The sequence below is a fragment of the Choloepus didactylus genome, chromosome 8, assembly GCF_015220235.1.
Source record: "Choloepus didactylus isolate mChoDid1 chromosome 8, mChoDid1.pri, whole genome shotgun sequence".
In the NCBI taxonomy this organism is placed as follows: domain Eukaryota; kingdom Metazoa; phylum Chordata; class Mammalia; order Pilosa; family Megalonychidae; genus Choloepus; species Choloepus didactylus.
Window position 1 is genome coordinate 91,469,423 of NC_051314.1, and position 15,708 is coordinate 91,485,130.

Below are 15,708 nucleotides of genomic sequence, written 5' to 3' on the forward strand. Positions count from 1 at the left end.
GTCTAATATTTTTACTTAAAAAAAACACTGAAAGAAAAGTTCCACAATATTTCCTAAACTTTGGGGGCTATGCAGAAGATAGAGTGAGGAAGCATAAGATTATAAGGGTTGAGAACTTTTCCGGTCTACTGTGTCCTTGGTCAGTGGTTTTTGTAGGATCAAAAACATCAACCAGACAGATGGTTAAGGGCCACTGGAAATCTTTTCCTAGCTACCAGCGTTCCCCCACAGACACCACATTATGGCCTGGGCACCAAATGGAATTTCTAGAGAAGAAATAAATATCACAGTGTCAACGACAGGCTGGATGATGTTTATACTGCACAACTTTTTGCTCTGCTGTACAATTTCTACAGGTTATTATGTGGAAAGTGGCATCTCACTGTGGCTCAAAGCCTGGCCTCTTTAGCCAGACTGCCTGATTCGACTCCTGCATACACGGCTGATGGTTGTGTGAACTAGGGAAAGTTACTTCACTTCTGGAAGCCTTAGTTTTTCGCAGCTGTAAAATGTTAATAATAATACCTACACTTCATAGGTGTGTTGTAAACATTTAAGGAAATAATTCATGTAAAGGGCTTAGCATAGTGCCTGGCATGTATTATATAAATGATAACTATTATAACTATTGATCCTCACTATTTTTGGCACATGCTACATACATTCACTCATTCATTCAGCATTTGTGCATTGTCTTCTCCATGGCAGGTGCTGTTCAAAGTACTGGAATTATAGCCATGAGTAAGACACATGTCTCAGCTTTCAAAGAAATTATATTCTTGGAGGTAAGACAGATGAAATAGAGAGAGACAAAGAAGCACTCCAAGGAGAGGGATCAGTTGCTGCAAAAGTCTTAGTCTGGGACAGACTGTGCTATAATCCACAAACAGAGCGAAGACCAGGAATGCTACGGTGTGGAAAGGGAGGGAGAGTAGGAGGAGGTGAGAGTGAGGAGGCTGGCAGGCCAGATCAAATATGCCAGGGGAAGACATTTAGATTTTTATTTAAGTGCCTTCGGAAGTTATTGGAAAGTTTTAAATAAAGGTAAGATATGGTCTGGCTTATGTATTAAAAAGATTTCCCTGTGCTGGTGTAGGAAGAGGTTGCATGAAGAAATGGGAAGCAGAAGAGAGTTAGAAGACCACTTAACCATGCAAGTGAGTCCAAATGGTGGCTTTGGATTGGGTTAGTAGCAGCAGAAAAGGAGACAAATGGAGAGATTTAGAATATAGCTCAGATATGCAGCTGATGGACTTGCTGATATTTGTATAGAAAGGACTCCAGGATGTCTCCATGTTTCTGGCTAGAACAATTAAGTGAACAGTGTTGGCTTTTACTCAGAAAGGGAAGACTGGGGGGAAAGCAAATTGTAGGGATCTGGTGCCAGTGGGGGAATAGAGTTTCCATTTAGGATATACATGTTTTAAAACATGGAAGGGAGTATAGCCCAACGAAAAGAGATTGTTTTTCTCTTGGGAGAGAAGATGAAGAATGGCATCAAGGCAGGATATAATGGGGCTTCCCCTACATGTGTAACATTTTTATTTCTTAAAAATAGCTCTGGGATGAATGTGGCAAAATAATATGATTATATCCAAGTGGTGGACAAAGGGGTCTTCATTACATTATTCTCTCTAATCTTTTATATGTTTAAGATATTTTATTTTTAAATTAGAAGGGAAAAAAGACTTCCCATAGCTCTGGGAAGATTAACCATACGTATCTTTTTTTTTTCTTTTTTAATAAGTTAGTTAGGCATTAATAGGCAATGAATTATAATCAGTTTGCTGCCTAAAGACAAAACCCCTTTCTTTCAAAAAGATGAGAGCTTCATGTTAGTTCCCCGATTTTGTGAATATTCCAATATCCAAAATTTGACTTAATTCCTACTTTTGGTCATTAGCTGTTCTGGTCTGCCTGCTGCATCATGATCCAGAAGACTTTGAGGTGCTGATGCCTAAAGCATGGTTCTGGAACTTAACCTCCATAAGAAGAATAAAGTTCAGCTTGTGCTTGACACCTCATCACAGCCAAGTTTCCTTAGTCTTAAAGGTGTATCTTCACCTGGGTGACCGTGGGTTGGCTTAAGAACTCTTTTTCCTCCCTCTTTGACTGAATGCACCAGAGGGAACATGAGAATGATCTATGGGTCTTTTCAGAATTATAACTATCTGCCAGGCTATTACAACTATATGCCAGGCTACCGTGATTTGTAACATCCTAGACATATTTTCTGGTCACTTTTATGGTTCCATATTCATAGCCTCCTCCTGAGAACTGTTGATGGAAATCTCATCCTTCTTGTGTCCTATTTTCTAACCTTTTACTCATTTTTGTTTCATTCTCTCTGAACCTTACCACTTTATAGAAGGTATTATTGTATAACTTAAATACCAGATGATGTTAGCGATGCATACACAAAAACTATAGTAGTGAGTTTTTGTCCCTAAATCCACAAATGATCCCCTCTCATCTCAAATACATCAAAACAAAACAACGACAACAAAAAAAACACCAAAAAAAACACATGAGTCTTTAATTTAGAGTTTAAAAGCCTTACAGCTTAAAATCAAAGAAACACTCAGAACACAGACCCAAAACAATTTCAAACACTCTCTATTACCATTTAGATTTGGAGAGAATTGTTTTAGTTTGCTCTGAGGAAACACTTGAGTTTGTGTTCTCACACAGCTTGTCAGGATTCTTACATTAAATTTGTTGTTTAAGATTCAGATTACTTTTTAATAGGTAAATACTATTTTAAATTTTTTTCCATTAAAAACTGATGGGGAGATGGCATTTTACAGTCATGGGATACAACCACTTACTTGTATGTCAACACTGTAGCAAACTTATGTTCATTAAATGTAAATTCTCTTCTGCATTCAGCATCAATTAGTACATCACTAATTTTATCATCACCATTTCCTCCTCTTTACACTTTTGAGATGTATTTTTTGCTAAATGTATGAAACTTGATACTTCCTCTTCCTTTCCTCTTTTTCACCATGGAGTACGTGAGGGTTTATTACATCATGGAACCCGCTGATGAGACTCTTGATGCGCATCCTTTGCAGTCGCTTTTAACTAGGGATTCTAACTACGAAGAGTGTGACTCTGCCTTGAGCCCTTTTCTATCCAGGGCTCAGAGGGGCCAGGAAAGCAAAGTCACATCAACATCTTAGACTGATGCCCACTACCCAATTCGTTTATTTTCAATTTCAGTTATGTGAAGACAAATAAACTTTAAGAATATTTAAAGCTATATAAAAATGCTAAGCCCTGTCTACTAAGTGTCAGCCATAGCTCTTTACATCCCCCTACAATTTCTCTACCTTTCAATTAGGACTTACTAATGGTGACAACCAGGCAGTTGCTAAAGGAAATTTTTGTGTGGAGGGGGGAAAAAAAAAAAGAATAATTTCTCAGAATGGCAAAGGAGAGGAGACATTGGGTGGAAGAAATTCACAGACACCTGGTGATCACTGCAGATGTCTGAGAAGTATACAAAAGCAACTTGTTCTCTGTAGACTACATTCTGTTGCCTTTGGTACAATCCAGGAGGCTCATTGAAGTTAAATTCTGAAGAACTGGGTCTGGAATGAAAACCACATCTAGACACAGCTCCAGGCACTCTTTCCCTGCACAGCCATTTCTCAGCTGGCTCCCAGATAATCTGGTCTGCACGTAAATCTTTCATGTGTGATGGAAGACCGTGGCCTTTGGTTTGGAGGAAAACCCACTGACTTGGCAACAATTGTTTCTATGAAATAACTGGGTCAAACTCTGATATGGTATTATTAGAATCAATGCAAGGGAAAAGATAGCCAATTTTCTACTGCTGTGAAATCCAGGTTTCCCATCTCTTGGCAGGAGATATTCTACTAGGAAAATGGGAAAAGGAAAACACTAAATGCTGGGTTGGAGTGAATTTGTAACAAACAAGGGATCTGGCCTAGATAAAAAGACTGATTTATAAACAAAAATGTGGCTACTTAAAAAAAAAAGTCTGGATTTTTCAGGAATAACTTCCACTATAGGCCTAACTCACCCACCAACAGGATATTGAAATGACAGAAAACTAAAAAGTATTCCTCTCCTAATGCTCAGGAATGATTATGGTTTGTAAACTTTCTTGGATATAGTAAGATCATGTTGGAAGCAATAGAGTTATTTTAGGTTTTTTTTTTTTCTCTTATTCCTTTGTTTTCTTAGGGGTTGTTAATTTTCTTGGGGTATGGTAGGAACATGTTGGAAGCAATGTAGTTATTTTAGATTATTTGTTTTTCTTACTCCTCAGTTTGGACATGGTTTATTAATTTTCTTGGGGTATGGTAGGAACATATTGGAAGCAAAGTAGTTATTTTAGGTTATTTGTTTTCCTTAATCCATTGCTTTGTTTGAAATGTTGTGGGGTTTTTTTGGTTGTTGTTTGCCTGTTTGTTTTTAATTTTTTGATAAACAAAGTTAAAAAATTGAAAAAAAATCAGTAGAAAAATGGGAGTAAAAACTAAATGACAAATAGGGTGGGATGGGGGGATGGTTTGGGTATTCTCTTTTCACTTTTATTTGTTATTCTTATTCTGATTCTTTCTGATGTAAGGAAAATGTTCAGAAATAGATTGTGGTGATGAACGCATAACTATATGATCATACTGTGAACAGTTGATTGTATACCATGGATGACTGTAAGGTTTGTGAATATATTTCAATAAAACTGAATTAAAAAAAAAAAAAAAAAGTATTCCTCTCCTAAAGTATTGCTTTGTATGGAAGAAGTAAATTTTTAATAATTTCTCAGCTGGCGGAAAACTATGACTGCCCACACACTGTACACCAACCAGGATTGGGAGGAATGCCTGAGATCGCAGCATAAAATCTGTAAGTAAAAGCTGGGGAACCATGCCAGGAGTCTCCTCCCCCATTGGCAGGCTGAGCTGCGAAACCTTGCTGTGGTAGAAAGCTGCCCTTTCTGAGCAAGTGAATATAGCTCAGCCCAACTCCAACTGGGAATTTAACAAATGTGGACTGCTGAATACAAACTACAAACCTTTAACAAGCAGACAGAGGCTTTTAAGTAACCACTGACCTTAAAGATCCAGAAGACTCATCTGTCCCGGAAGGGGGAGCCCAGAAGACCAGGTGTTACCTCTGGTTGATGAGTGAAACTGGGGGGCCATGAACTGGCTCTGAAAGGGGGATTTCTGTCCCTTTTTGTCTCTCTCAACCTGAGGGGCTCAGTGGAGAGAGCCTCAGCCATTTTCAGTTTGCAGTGCTCTCACCCAGACAGGGGTGGAGATAACAGAGCCAGAGAGACAAAGAAGCTATTCAAATGCAGATGATAACTCCCTAGGGGGTGTATCTTCCCTAAGAGGAAGGAGGTGGTGTCAAGCTCTACTACCTGTCTTCCCTTCAGAACCAGACCCCAGAACCTAGGGAGAAACAGCCAAAACAGAAACTTTGGGGCACCTTGATTGGGTGTGTAAACATTTATGATTGTTATTTCTTTTTGTTGAGTTGCCCCTCTTTACACCAGTCTGGAGTGACAGGCTGACAGGCACCACCTGCTGGGCAGTTTAGGAAAAGCACAGCGGCTAGAGACCTACAACAAAGTCTGTCAATCTCTAAGACACTCCCGCAGGAGACCTGAAACTGAATATAACCCCATTCTGAGATCTGAACCTGTTCTGGTCTGGGAAAATCTGATTGGGGTAACCAAGGAAACCAGATGCCTAGATAACACAAAACTACAATCTACACTAGGAAAAATGAAGATATGGCCCAGTCAAAGGAACAAACTTACACCTCAATCAAGATGCTGTTGAGATATTTTCTCACTTTAATGAAACAATCTATTAAACATTATCAAAGAAATATGCTAAATCAAATCAAAAACCCAATCAACAAGTTCAGGGAAGATATGGCAAAAGAGATGAAGGCTATAAAGAAAACACTGGGTGAACATAAGGTAGAAATCAAAAGTTTGAAAAAACTAGCAGAATCTATGGAAATGAAAGGCACAACACATGAGATGAAAAACACAATGGAGACATACAACAGCAGATTTCAGGAGGCAAAAGAAAATGCTTAGGAACTGGAGAACAAGTCACCTGAAATCCTATACACAGAAGAACAGATAGGAAAAAGAATGGAAAAATATGAGCAATGTCTCAGGGAATTAAATGACAACATGAAGGGCATGAATGTACATGTCATGGGTGTCCCAGAAAGAGAAGAGAAGGGAAAAGGGGCAGAAGCAATAATAGAGGAAATGATCAATGAAAATTCCCCCATTTCTTATAAAAGACAAAATTATAGATCCAAGAAGTGCAGTGTACCCTAAACAGAATAGATCTCAATAGACCCATGCCAAGACACTTAATAATCAGACAAAGAGAGAATCCTGAAAGCAGCAAGAGAAAAGCAATCCATCATATACAAAGGAAGCTTGATAAAACGATGTGCAGATTTCTTAATAGAAACCATGGAGGCAAGAAGGAAGTGGGATGATGTATTTAAGATACTGAAAGAGAAAAAATGCCAACAAAGAATCCTATATCTGGCAAACTGTCCTTCAGATATGGGGGAGAGTTTAAAATATTCTCTGACAAACAGACAATGACAGAGTTTGTAAACAAGATACCTGCTCTACAGGAAATACTAAAGGGAGCACTATAGACAGACAGGAAGACAGAAGTGAGAGGTTTGGAACACAATTTTGGGTGATGGTAGCACAGCAATGTAAGTACACTGAAGAAAGATGACTGTGAGTATGGTTGAAAGAGGAAGGTTAGGAGCATGTGGGACACCAGAAGGAAAGAGGAAAGATAAAGACTGGGACTGTATAACTCAGTGAAACCTAGGGTACTCAATGATTGTGAAAAAAGTTACAAATATATTTTTACATGAGGGAGAACAAATGAATGTCAACATTGCAAGGGATTAAAAATAGGATGAGATTGGGGAAAAATACAATTAATACAAACTGGAGACTATAGTTAACAGAAACATTATATTATGCTTCCTTTAATGCAACAAAATCAATATACCAAAGCTAAATGCCTATAAGAGAAGGACATAAGGGAGGGTTATGGTACTCTTGGCATTGGTGATGGCTGACTCTTTAATTCTACTTTTGTTTAATTCTTTCCCTGTGTTGCTTTTTAGCTGTCATGGTTGTTTTTCTTTCTTTCTTTTTCTTTTTCTTTTGTCTCTCTACCTTCTTTGACTCTTTCTCCTTCTTTGTGGAAGAAATGGAGATGTTATTATACAGATAGTGGTGATGGTTGTGAATACATAAATATGTGACAATACAGGGAACCATCGATTGTTTACTTAGGACAGATAGTATGGTGGGTGAACTAAACCATCTTTAAAAAAAGAACGGATTGATGAAGAAACCTTGAAGGCACCACATTGAGTGAAATAAGTCAGACATATAAGGACGAATATTGCATGGTATGAACTAATTATAATATGTAACCTTATAGGCATGAAATATAATTTACCAGGATATAAAATGAGGCTAAAGAATGGGAAGCAGTTGCTTATTATGAGCAGAATGTTTAACTAGGTTGAACTTAAGTGTTTGGAAGTGGACAGTGGTGACGGTAGAACGTGATTGTGAGAATAACTAACAGTGCTGAATGGTATGCGTCTGTGGTGGAAAGGGGAAGCTTAGAGTCACGTATGTCACCAGAAGGAAAGCTGGAGGTGAAAAGATGGGAATGTGTAAAACAGTGAATCTTGTGATGGACAATGTCCATGATTAACTGTACAAATATTAGAAATCTTTTTCATGAACTAGAACAAATGTATGACACTAAAACTAGAAGTTAATACTAGAGGGGTATATAGGGAAAAAAATATACCTATTGCAAACTATGTACTACAGTTAGTATTTGAACATTCTTTCATCAATAGTAACTAATGTACTATATCAACCCTATGAGTCAATAATGGAGGGGGTATGGTTAGGGTTATGGGAGGATTTGAGTTTTCTTTTTTTGTCTTTGTTTCTTTTCTGGAGTAATGAAAATGTTCTAAAAATTGAAAAAAAATTGTGTTGATGGATACACAGCTTCATGATGGTACTGTGGGCAACTGATTGTGCACTTTGGATCTTTGGATAATTGTATCATATGTGAACAATCTCAATGAAATTAAATTAAAAAAAAAAAGACTTATCAGGTGAAATCACTTTAGAGATCAGAGCTTATGGATGGTTACTGAATTTCCCATTGGGAAATCTATTAATTCTTAAACTCACCAGGGTAGCTTACTAATTTTACCCTGAGAGTCTTCAGCAAATGCCTTCAAGGTTTCTTCATCAATCCGTTCTTTTTTTAAAGATGGTTTAGTTCACCCACCATACTATCTGTCCTAAGTAAACAATCGATGGTTCCCTGTATTGTCACATATTTATATATTCACCACCATCACCACTATCTGTATAATGTCAATAAACAGTTCTCTAGTTGTAAATTCTTTCTTCCTGGAAAAAATACCAAGCAAATTTCTAATTACAGTTTGGAGTTTATGTAAGTTATATCTGTTTAAAGCTATTGACATCTCTGGTCCTAAGGACACGAGATCCTACTAATAGCAATCATTTACTCGCTCGTGGCAACCTCACCTACCACTGTTCTGAAAGATAAAGTCTGCAGTAGGCTAAAGGACCATCTATGCTCACTTGTCATAACATCAAAATAATCCAAACCACACTGCCAACCATTGCAGAACAGTGACCTGAATGCCTCCATCTTCAGCTGTTTGGCTTTGATATTTCACATGTGGGACGCTTGGTGTGAACAAGGAGATACCTGAGAAATAAAAGCTTGGCTAAGTAATCCAGGAGTAAGGCAATGTAAAGGAGATCAGGTGTGATTTACCCACACAATGTGTTCCAGGCCTCCCTCCTCATCTAGCATCTCCCCTTTTACAGTTTCTTCAACAAAAGAGCCCCAAATGGCAGGATCTTCCTTACCCAAATCAGGACAAAAATGCAAGTAGCAAAATTACTCTTCCCCCTGCTTTCAAGCTAGAGCTGTGAGTTTGAGAACCTTAAAACAAACAAGCAAACAAAAACTGTTGTTTTGCTACTAGCTAAAAAGCATATAAAAGCTCCTGTCCCAGGAACTGGCTGAGACCCCCATACTAAAGCACAATGGCTGAGAAAGAATGTCCTAGTGGACAGAAAGTCCAAAGATGAGCATTTTCCAGTAATCACTTGGTAGGAAAATTTCTCATAGGCATGGATTATTCCATCTAAATGAAAAAAGAAAAAACAAACAAACAAACAAAAAACAGAAGGGATGAATAATAGGACTAATCATTCAGAAGCAATGTCTGAAATAAAGCATTTCATTCTTGAGTAGATGCCTCAACTATATGAAGGGAAAGACTACATGATGGCGAGGTCTGCCTTCTGGGTGAAAGAAGGGGGCTGGGATAAGAGGGGAAAACACATCCTGAGTGTAACTGCTTGGTGGCACTTAGGCTGGGTATACCCAAGCACCCCACCTTATTAAGCTCCCTCCTGGGATCCCCCAGGGGCTTTGGAATCAGCACATGAACTAACTTGCTGCTTAACATTTGTCCAACTTCACACTTCTCAAGCATCTCCAAAACAGGTCCTCAACCCTGCAAAACCAGAAGTGAAGTCCTATTTTACAATAGAAGATTCCACTCCCATTCTTAAAAATGCTGAATTTAAATCACATGTCCAAAAATTAGAGAAAAATCAGACAGATTGGGATCTTTACCAAACTCTTGTTTATGTGTAAGGGCACTGAAATAAGTTTTGGAGAACAAATGATATTGTCTTATTGTATCCCCAGAATTTCCAAACACCTTATTATTACCCTGATATGGTTGCCATTTACTATGAAATTGGAGAGTATTTCAGGCTTACATGGGTTAATAGTCTCAACCTTTACACACAGTAGGTTGCAAGGCTTACCGCCTAACAATATAAAAAATAAAAAACATCAAAACAATCACAAAATATAAAGAGCAAATGATATGTTTACATGGAAAAACATGGCTCGCTGCAGTTTTTCAGAGTAGCAAAACCAAGTAGTCAATTCTAAGAACACAAGGAAAACAAAAGCTTTAATCATAGTAAAGAACCAAAATGAAAACACAGACCTTCTATTTTACAAAAAAAAAATCCTGAATTCAGATATACAGCAAGTTCTAGAGAAACAAATTAAAGGTTTAAAGCAAAAGACTTTATGTACATATTTAGATCTTAAAAAATATGGAATATTCTGAAATGAATTTTATTTACATGTCGCAGTTATGAATACGATACATTCCTAAGTGCTTTCCCTGATTACTGCACAGTTCAGACAGCCTCGAAGCATAAACAGTAACTGGATTTTTTCCCTTGTATATAATTGTGTAAAAATACTGCAGAGAGAGAAGAAACCAGGTCAGACTTTATTCCTTTTTCTTTAGATCACCTCCGCAGCCTGTAAATACATTTGGTAGTGGGGAAAGTGCAAAGTACAAAGAAAAATGCCAAGAACTGAGACAAAAAATGCGAAGAACTAAGCAGACTGAACACTGAAGGTGGGAAGACTAGCACTGTGAGAAGCAGGGGTAGGGAAAGAAGTAACGTATTAGTTCCTGGGACAAGGAGAAGTGCTTGGACCAATGAGGGCCACACAGGAAGCCCACTCCTAAAGGTATCTTCTGTGGGGGAGGGAGACTGAGTGAGCGTGGTTTTGACTGGACTAGGCACTGAGGAAACAAGTGAAGTGGAAAAGCAGCTCGTTCAAGGAGGAGGTATATCTTGAAGTGAGACTCCAGGTCTGTTTCAGAGTCAAGTGTCTCAGGATGTTCCAAGATCATCATTGTTGGTGACTCTGTGATGACCAAGGTGTGCTCAGCAGGGATGATTTCTGTACAGATCACACCACCTCCTTCCCCGCTCTGTAAACCACAGTATACACTTTTGAAGGTCTGAGACCAGGTCTTGTTCACTTTTGAATTCTCTGCAGCAGCAGGAGCTCAGTTTATTTTTTTCTTAGAATAAAAGTTGTTATATATTTTTTCTGATTAAAAAAGTAATATGTGCTCTTAAGGACTGACAATTTGGTATGCGGGCCCTCAATCTTGGGACTTGCCCTTAAGAAGTTTGTTACTGCAAAGGAGAGGCTAAGCCTACTTATAATTGTGCCTCGGAGTCTCCCCCAGAGAACCTCTTTGTTGTTCTGATGTGGCCTCTCTCTCTAAGTCAACTCCTTGGGTGATCTCACTGCCCTCCCCACTATGTGGGACCTGACTCCTAGGGGTGTAAATCTCCCTGGCAACGCAGGATATGACTCCCGGGGATGAATCTGGACCTCGCATCGTGGGACTGAGAACATCTTCTTGACCAAAACGGGAATGCAAAATGAAACAAAATAAAGTTCCAGTGGCTGAGAGATTTCAAATGGAGTAGAGAGGTCACTCTGGTGGGCATTCTTATGCAATATATAGATAACCCTTTTTAGTTTTTAGTGTATTGGAATAGCTAGAAGGAAATACCTTAACTGCAACCCAGTAGGCCTTGATTCTTGAAGATGATTATATAGCACTGTAATTTACAAGGGGTGACAGTGTGATTATAAAAACCTTGTGGCTCACACTCCCTTTATCCAGTGTATGGATGGATGAGTAGGAAAATGGGGACAAAAACTAAATGAAAAAATAGGGTGAGATGGGGGGGAGGAGGAATGAAACGATTTGGGTGTTCTTTTTTACTTTTATTTTTTATTCTTATTTTTATTCTTTTTGGTGTAAGGAAAATGTTCAAAAATTGATTGTGATGAATGCACAACTATATGATGGTACTGTGAACAGCTGCTTGTACACCATGGATGACTGTATGGTATGTGAATATATCTCAATAAAACTGAATTTAAAAAAATGTAATATGTGCTCATTACTAAAATATTCTGAAGATACATGAAATTATAAAGAAAAAATAAAAGTCATATATTATCCCATCTCCCAGAGATGAGCTGAGCCTGTTAATATTTTCGACTACATCCTTTCAGGGTTTCACACACACACTTACTCTAATCAAAATGCATCATATTTAAATATTATTTCACTAATGAACACATAAGTTGTTTCCAATTTTCTGCTTTTATAAACACTGCTGCAATGAGCATCCTTGTACATACATATTTGTGCACATGTCTAATCACTATTTCCTTAGGCTAAATTCTAGAAGCAGGTTTTTAGTGGCATGCCCTTTTTAAAAGGCTTTTGCTCTATAGGTTCCTAAATTGTCATCCAAAATAATTACAACAATGGACACTTCACCAGCAGATTATGAGAGGGCCTTGTTCCACCCTCACCTATGTCAGTCTTTTTCACTTTTGTCAGTATGATACTCAAATGTGTATGTTTTTTTCATCTGCACTTCTTAACTAGAGAGCTTTAGCATGTTTCTGCTTACTGCCCAACTGAACTACTTCTTTTGTGATATGTGTATTAATACCCTTGACCTTAATGACCTATCTTGTTATTTAATCCCTTTTTAGTAGATTCTCTTGGGTTTTACTGATGAAATCCTGAGGACCCCACAGACAAATGAGGCAAGTGGGTGAAGAGTGATATAGAATAGGCCTATAGGATTCAGTGTTGTTCAGCCTGGGACCCCTGGCTGCTAAGAGAAGATAGCTAAAGGGGAGAGCTTCAAGGGTGAGACCCAGTGTGAGGTGTGGAAGGAAGAGATAGCAGAAGGTCCCAGGCCGCCCTAAAGGACACATGCACCAAACAATCTAAATGCATTTTAGTAGAAATGGAGATGACTTATAACTGCTGTGGACCCTGTTAGCCATTTGAACAGGCAGAATGTGCTGCCAGATGAGACACCACCAGAAAGGGGCAGCTCCTGCAGGCAGGCAGGAGTCCCAGTGCTCTTGGGGCTTGTGCTTTGTTTAAGGAAAACAGGAGGAGGAATAGTGTCTATAGTGACCTTTGTATGGCTAATTTTTACCAAATAAATTCCAAAAGAAAAAGGGAGAAATATTCTAGGACACTGTTAGCCAGCCCCAGGGTTCAGCAGTGTCAACATGTTTTCTGAAACACAGACATTTAACCAGATTAACCAAGACAATTTTAGAAGGTTACTGACCCCTGTTGACTGAATTCCAGTCAGAGCTTAGATGCCACATGTGTAACTACCAAATATCAGTTATTTATTTTGACTCCTTCATTTATTTGTTTTTAGAACCTACTACTGACTTCATGTATAACTGATTTTATTACAAGTTAAAATTGATGTACAAATTCTTAAAAAAAATAGTTTTGTTATTTTACATTGGTATATGGTTATAACTAGTTCCCAAATAGCACAACTTGGTCTTTTTAATAATTTCTCATCAAGGACAGATATTGTTCATTTATAAATATCATTAGATTGTGCCATGAAAATTATTTTTATGCTTTTTTGTTACACATACAAGGGAACATTCAGATGCCAAAGGCCTCCTGATTTGGTATGTGCATTTTGCCTTTGTTAAAATAAACTCTAGATTTCTATCATTAGAACATCACATTTGAGGTGCCTGGCGAGAGTGAAGGCATAATGCCTCAAGCATAATTATTGTTAAATATTTCTCTCTAGCACATGCCAAGGAAGCAATAATTTTATCAAATGGAGTGCTTGTATGATTTTAAATAACATATTCTTAAAATTTCTTAACTTGCTAAAGGATATATGAAAATAGAACTTTGAAATGACCTTTAAAAGAAAACTTCCTTAAAAGGAATTAAGTTACAAGGGTAGATAATAAGCTTTCTATTACTGGAAGATGCTAAGTTAGGAGCTTTCACATAGGGAATGGATTCTTTTTTAACCTTTTCCTTACACCCATAGTTAAGAGTTGGGACTGGAATTGTTATTAACACAACATCATTCAAACTTCTTTGCTTTCTTGGTTTCCCCACTGACTTTCCACCATTTTAAAATCTCAGTTTAAGCTTCCATTAAGGTGATCTGCAGAAAAAAAGGGGAGAGGTGAAGAAAAATCAAAAAGTGAAAAGAAAAGGAAAAATGTGAAAATGCCTCTGGTTATTTTCATACTTTCCTTTTCTTGAAGACTGTCACCATCCATGTGCACTGTTCTCACCTAGTGGTAGTGATGTTGGTAAAAGGAATTTGGGACAGATTAAGTTGTAAGATATTCCTAATGAAGTATTAGGAAAGATCAAGTGAATGATGTGATGAAACTAGACAGTGGTATAAGAGGACTTTTGTGGAAGAGCATTCTCATCCTCCCTATGGCTAATCTCATATGGTTCAGTGTCCCAAAAGTATCTTGCTTTGGTTTAATATCCTATTGTGAGTTTAACAGTTACCCATTTACCTAAAACTTTTTTGAACCTGTTAGCATTTTCAGTTTCTACTACATCCTGAGGAAGAACGTTCTGTAGGCTTTCCACCTAGGCAACGTGGTTGTCCTATATTACATTTCTGGACCTTTAGGAACTAGCTTCCAATACAGTATTCTGGAATTACTTAAAGCAAAATATTCCTACAGCCAGATTCTTCATGATTTAATGGACATTCATAATATTCCATCTACAACTTTAAGATTCTTGGTCTTAAGGAACAGTAATTTTAGCTCAACTTTATAACCACAGGTTCCCCTTCACCTACCTTCTTGCCCCCCTTAGGTAACCATATTTCAACTGTCTTTAGCATATCTATTTTGAGTTCTTAGAAACTCAAATGGTTATGACCCAAAAATACTAGTAGTTCTCATTTACCATATCATATTTGCAGTATCCTCAAACTCACCCTTTTTCTCAGTTACCTGTCTCACACGTGACCCAGGGTACCAGCCCCTCAAATTCCACACTTCTGAATGAAGAGCTGCTCTTACAGGTGACTATAATCTGAGAATGAACTGGAAAAGGCATTTTATGCTAGAGATATCCAGACTGTTAAGCTGAAGAAGATAAATAAGGTGTAACAAAGGGCATAACCAAATCAGCAAGTCTTAAATTCTTTGCTAGGTTCCCATATAATTCTTCTACAGACCGCTGATATCCCAATTCATCACTACTATAGTTACACAGGTTTGACAGTCATCTAAGGGTTTTCCTGGTAGAGCAATATTTCTTTGGTGAGCTCTTCATTTTTCACAGGAGGTTTCCATTTACAGCCTAAGAACTGCCCTGAGTTATTTTTAGCCTTTCAGCTGCTCAGAGTTTGTAGCCAGCATACTGCCATCAGTGGTGACTCCAGCCTGTATACCCCTTGGCCATCATCTTCTCAGACTACTGCTCTGGGAAAAGATGTTTGCCACCCCACTGAAAGCAAGAGGAAGAAAAGCAAATCAGAGCATCTAGCACTGATCAGTTGGTTAATGTTTTTTTATATTACATATATATTACTTTCTCTCTTTTAACTCAAGAAGCAGTTTACAAGAATGTCTGTTCTCTGTGGTATGGAAAATGAGGATAAACAGATGTTTCCAAAACAACAAAAAACCCAACTGCCTCATTTAAAGCAATGGCTCAAAAATGTTTTAAGCTGATTATAGATAATAAGTAAATAGAACTGACAAAACTCCTCCTCTCGTCAATTATTTGAAATTGTCAAATAAAAGGGCTCTGAGGAAATGAATCTTCAGATAATTAAATTTCATGCCAATGAAAGCAGAAAAGAATTTACTTCAACCTTTCTGTGCACAAAATCTT

At 37.8% G+C, this 15,708-nt stretch overlaps 1 protein-coding gene across 2 annotated transcripts in view; it reads right to left on the reverse strand.

The window, feature by feature from the left end:
• ANO6 (anoctamin 6) overlaps positions 1-15,708 on the reverse strand; it is a 234,918-nt gene that overhangs the window by 92,316 nt on the left and 126,894 nt on the right. The gene's annotated exons all lie outside the window — the stretch shown is intronic.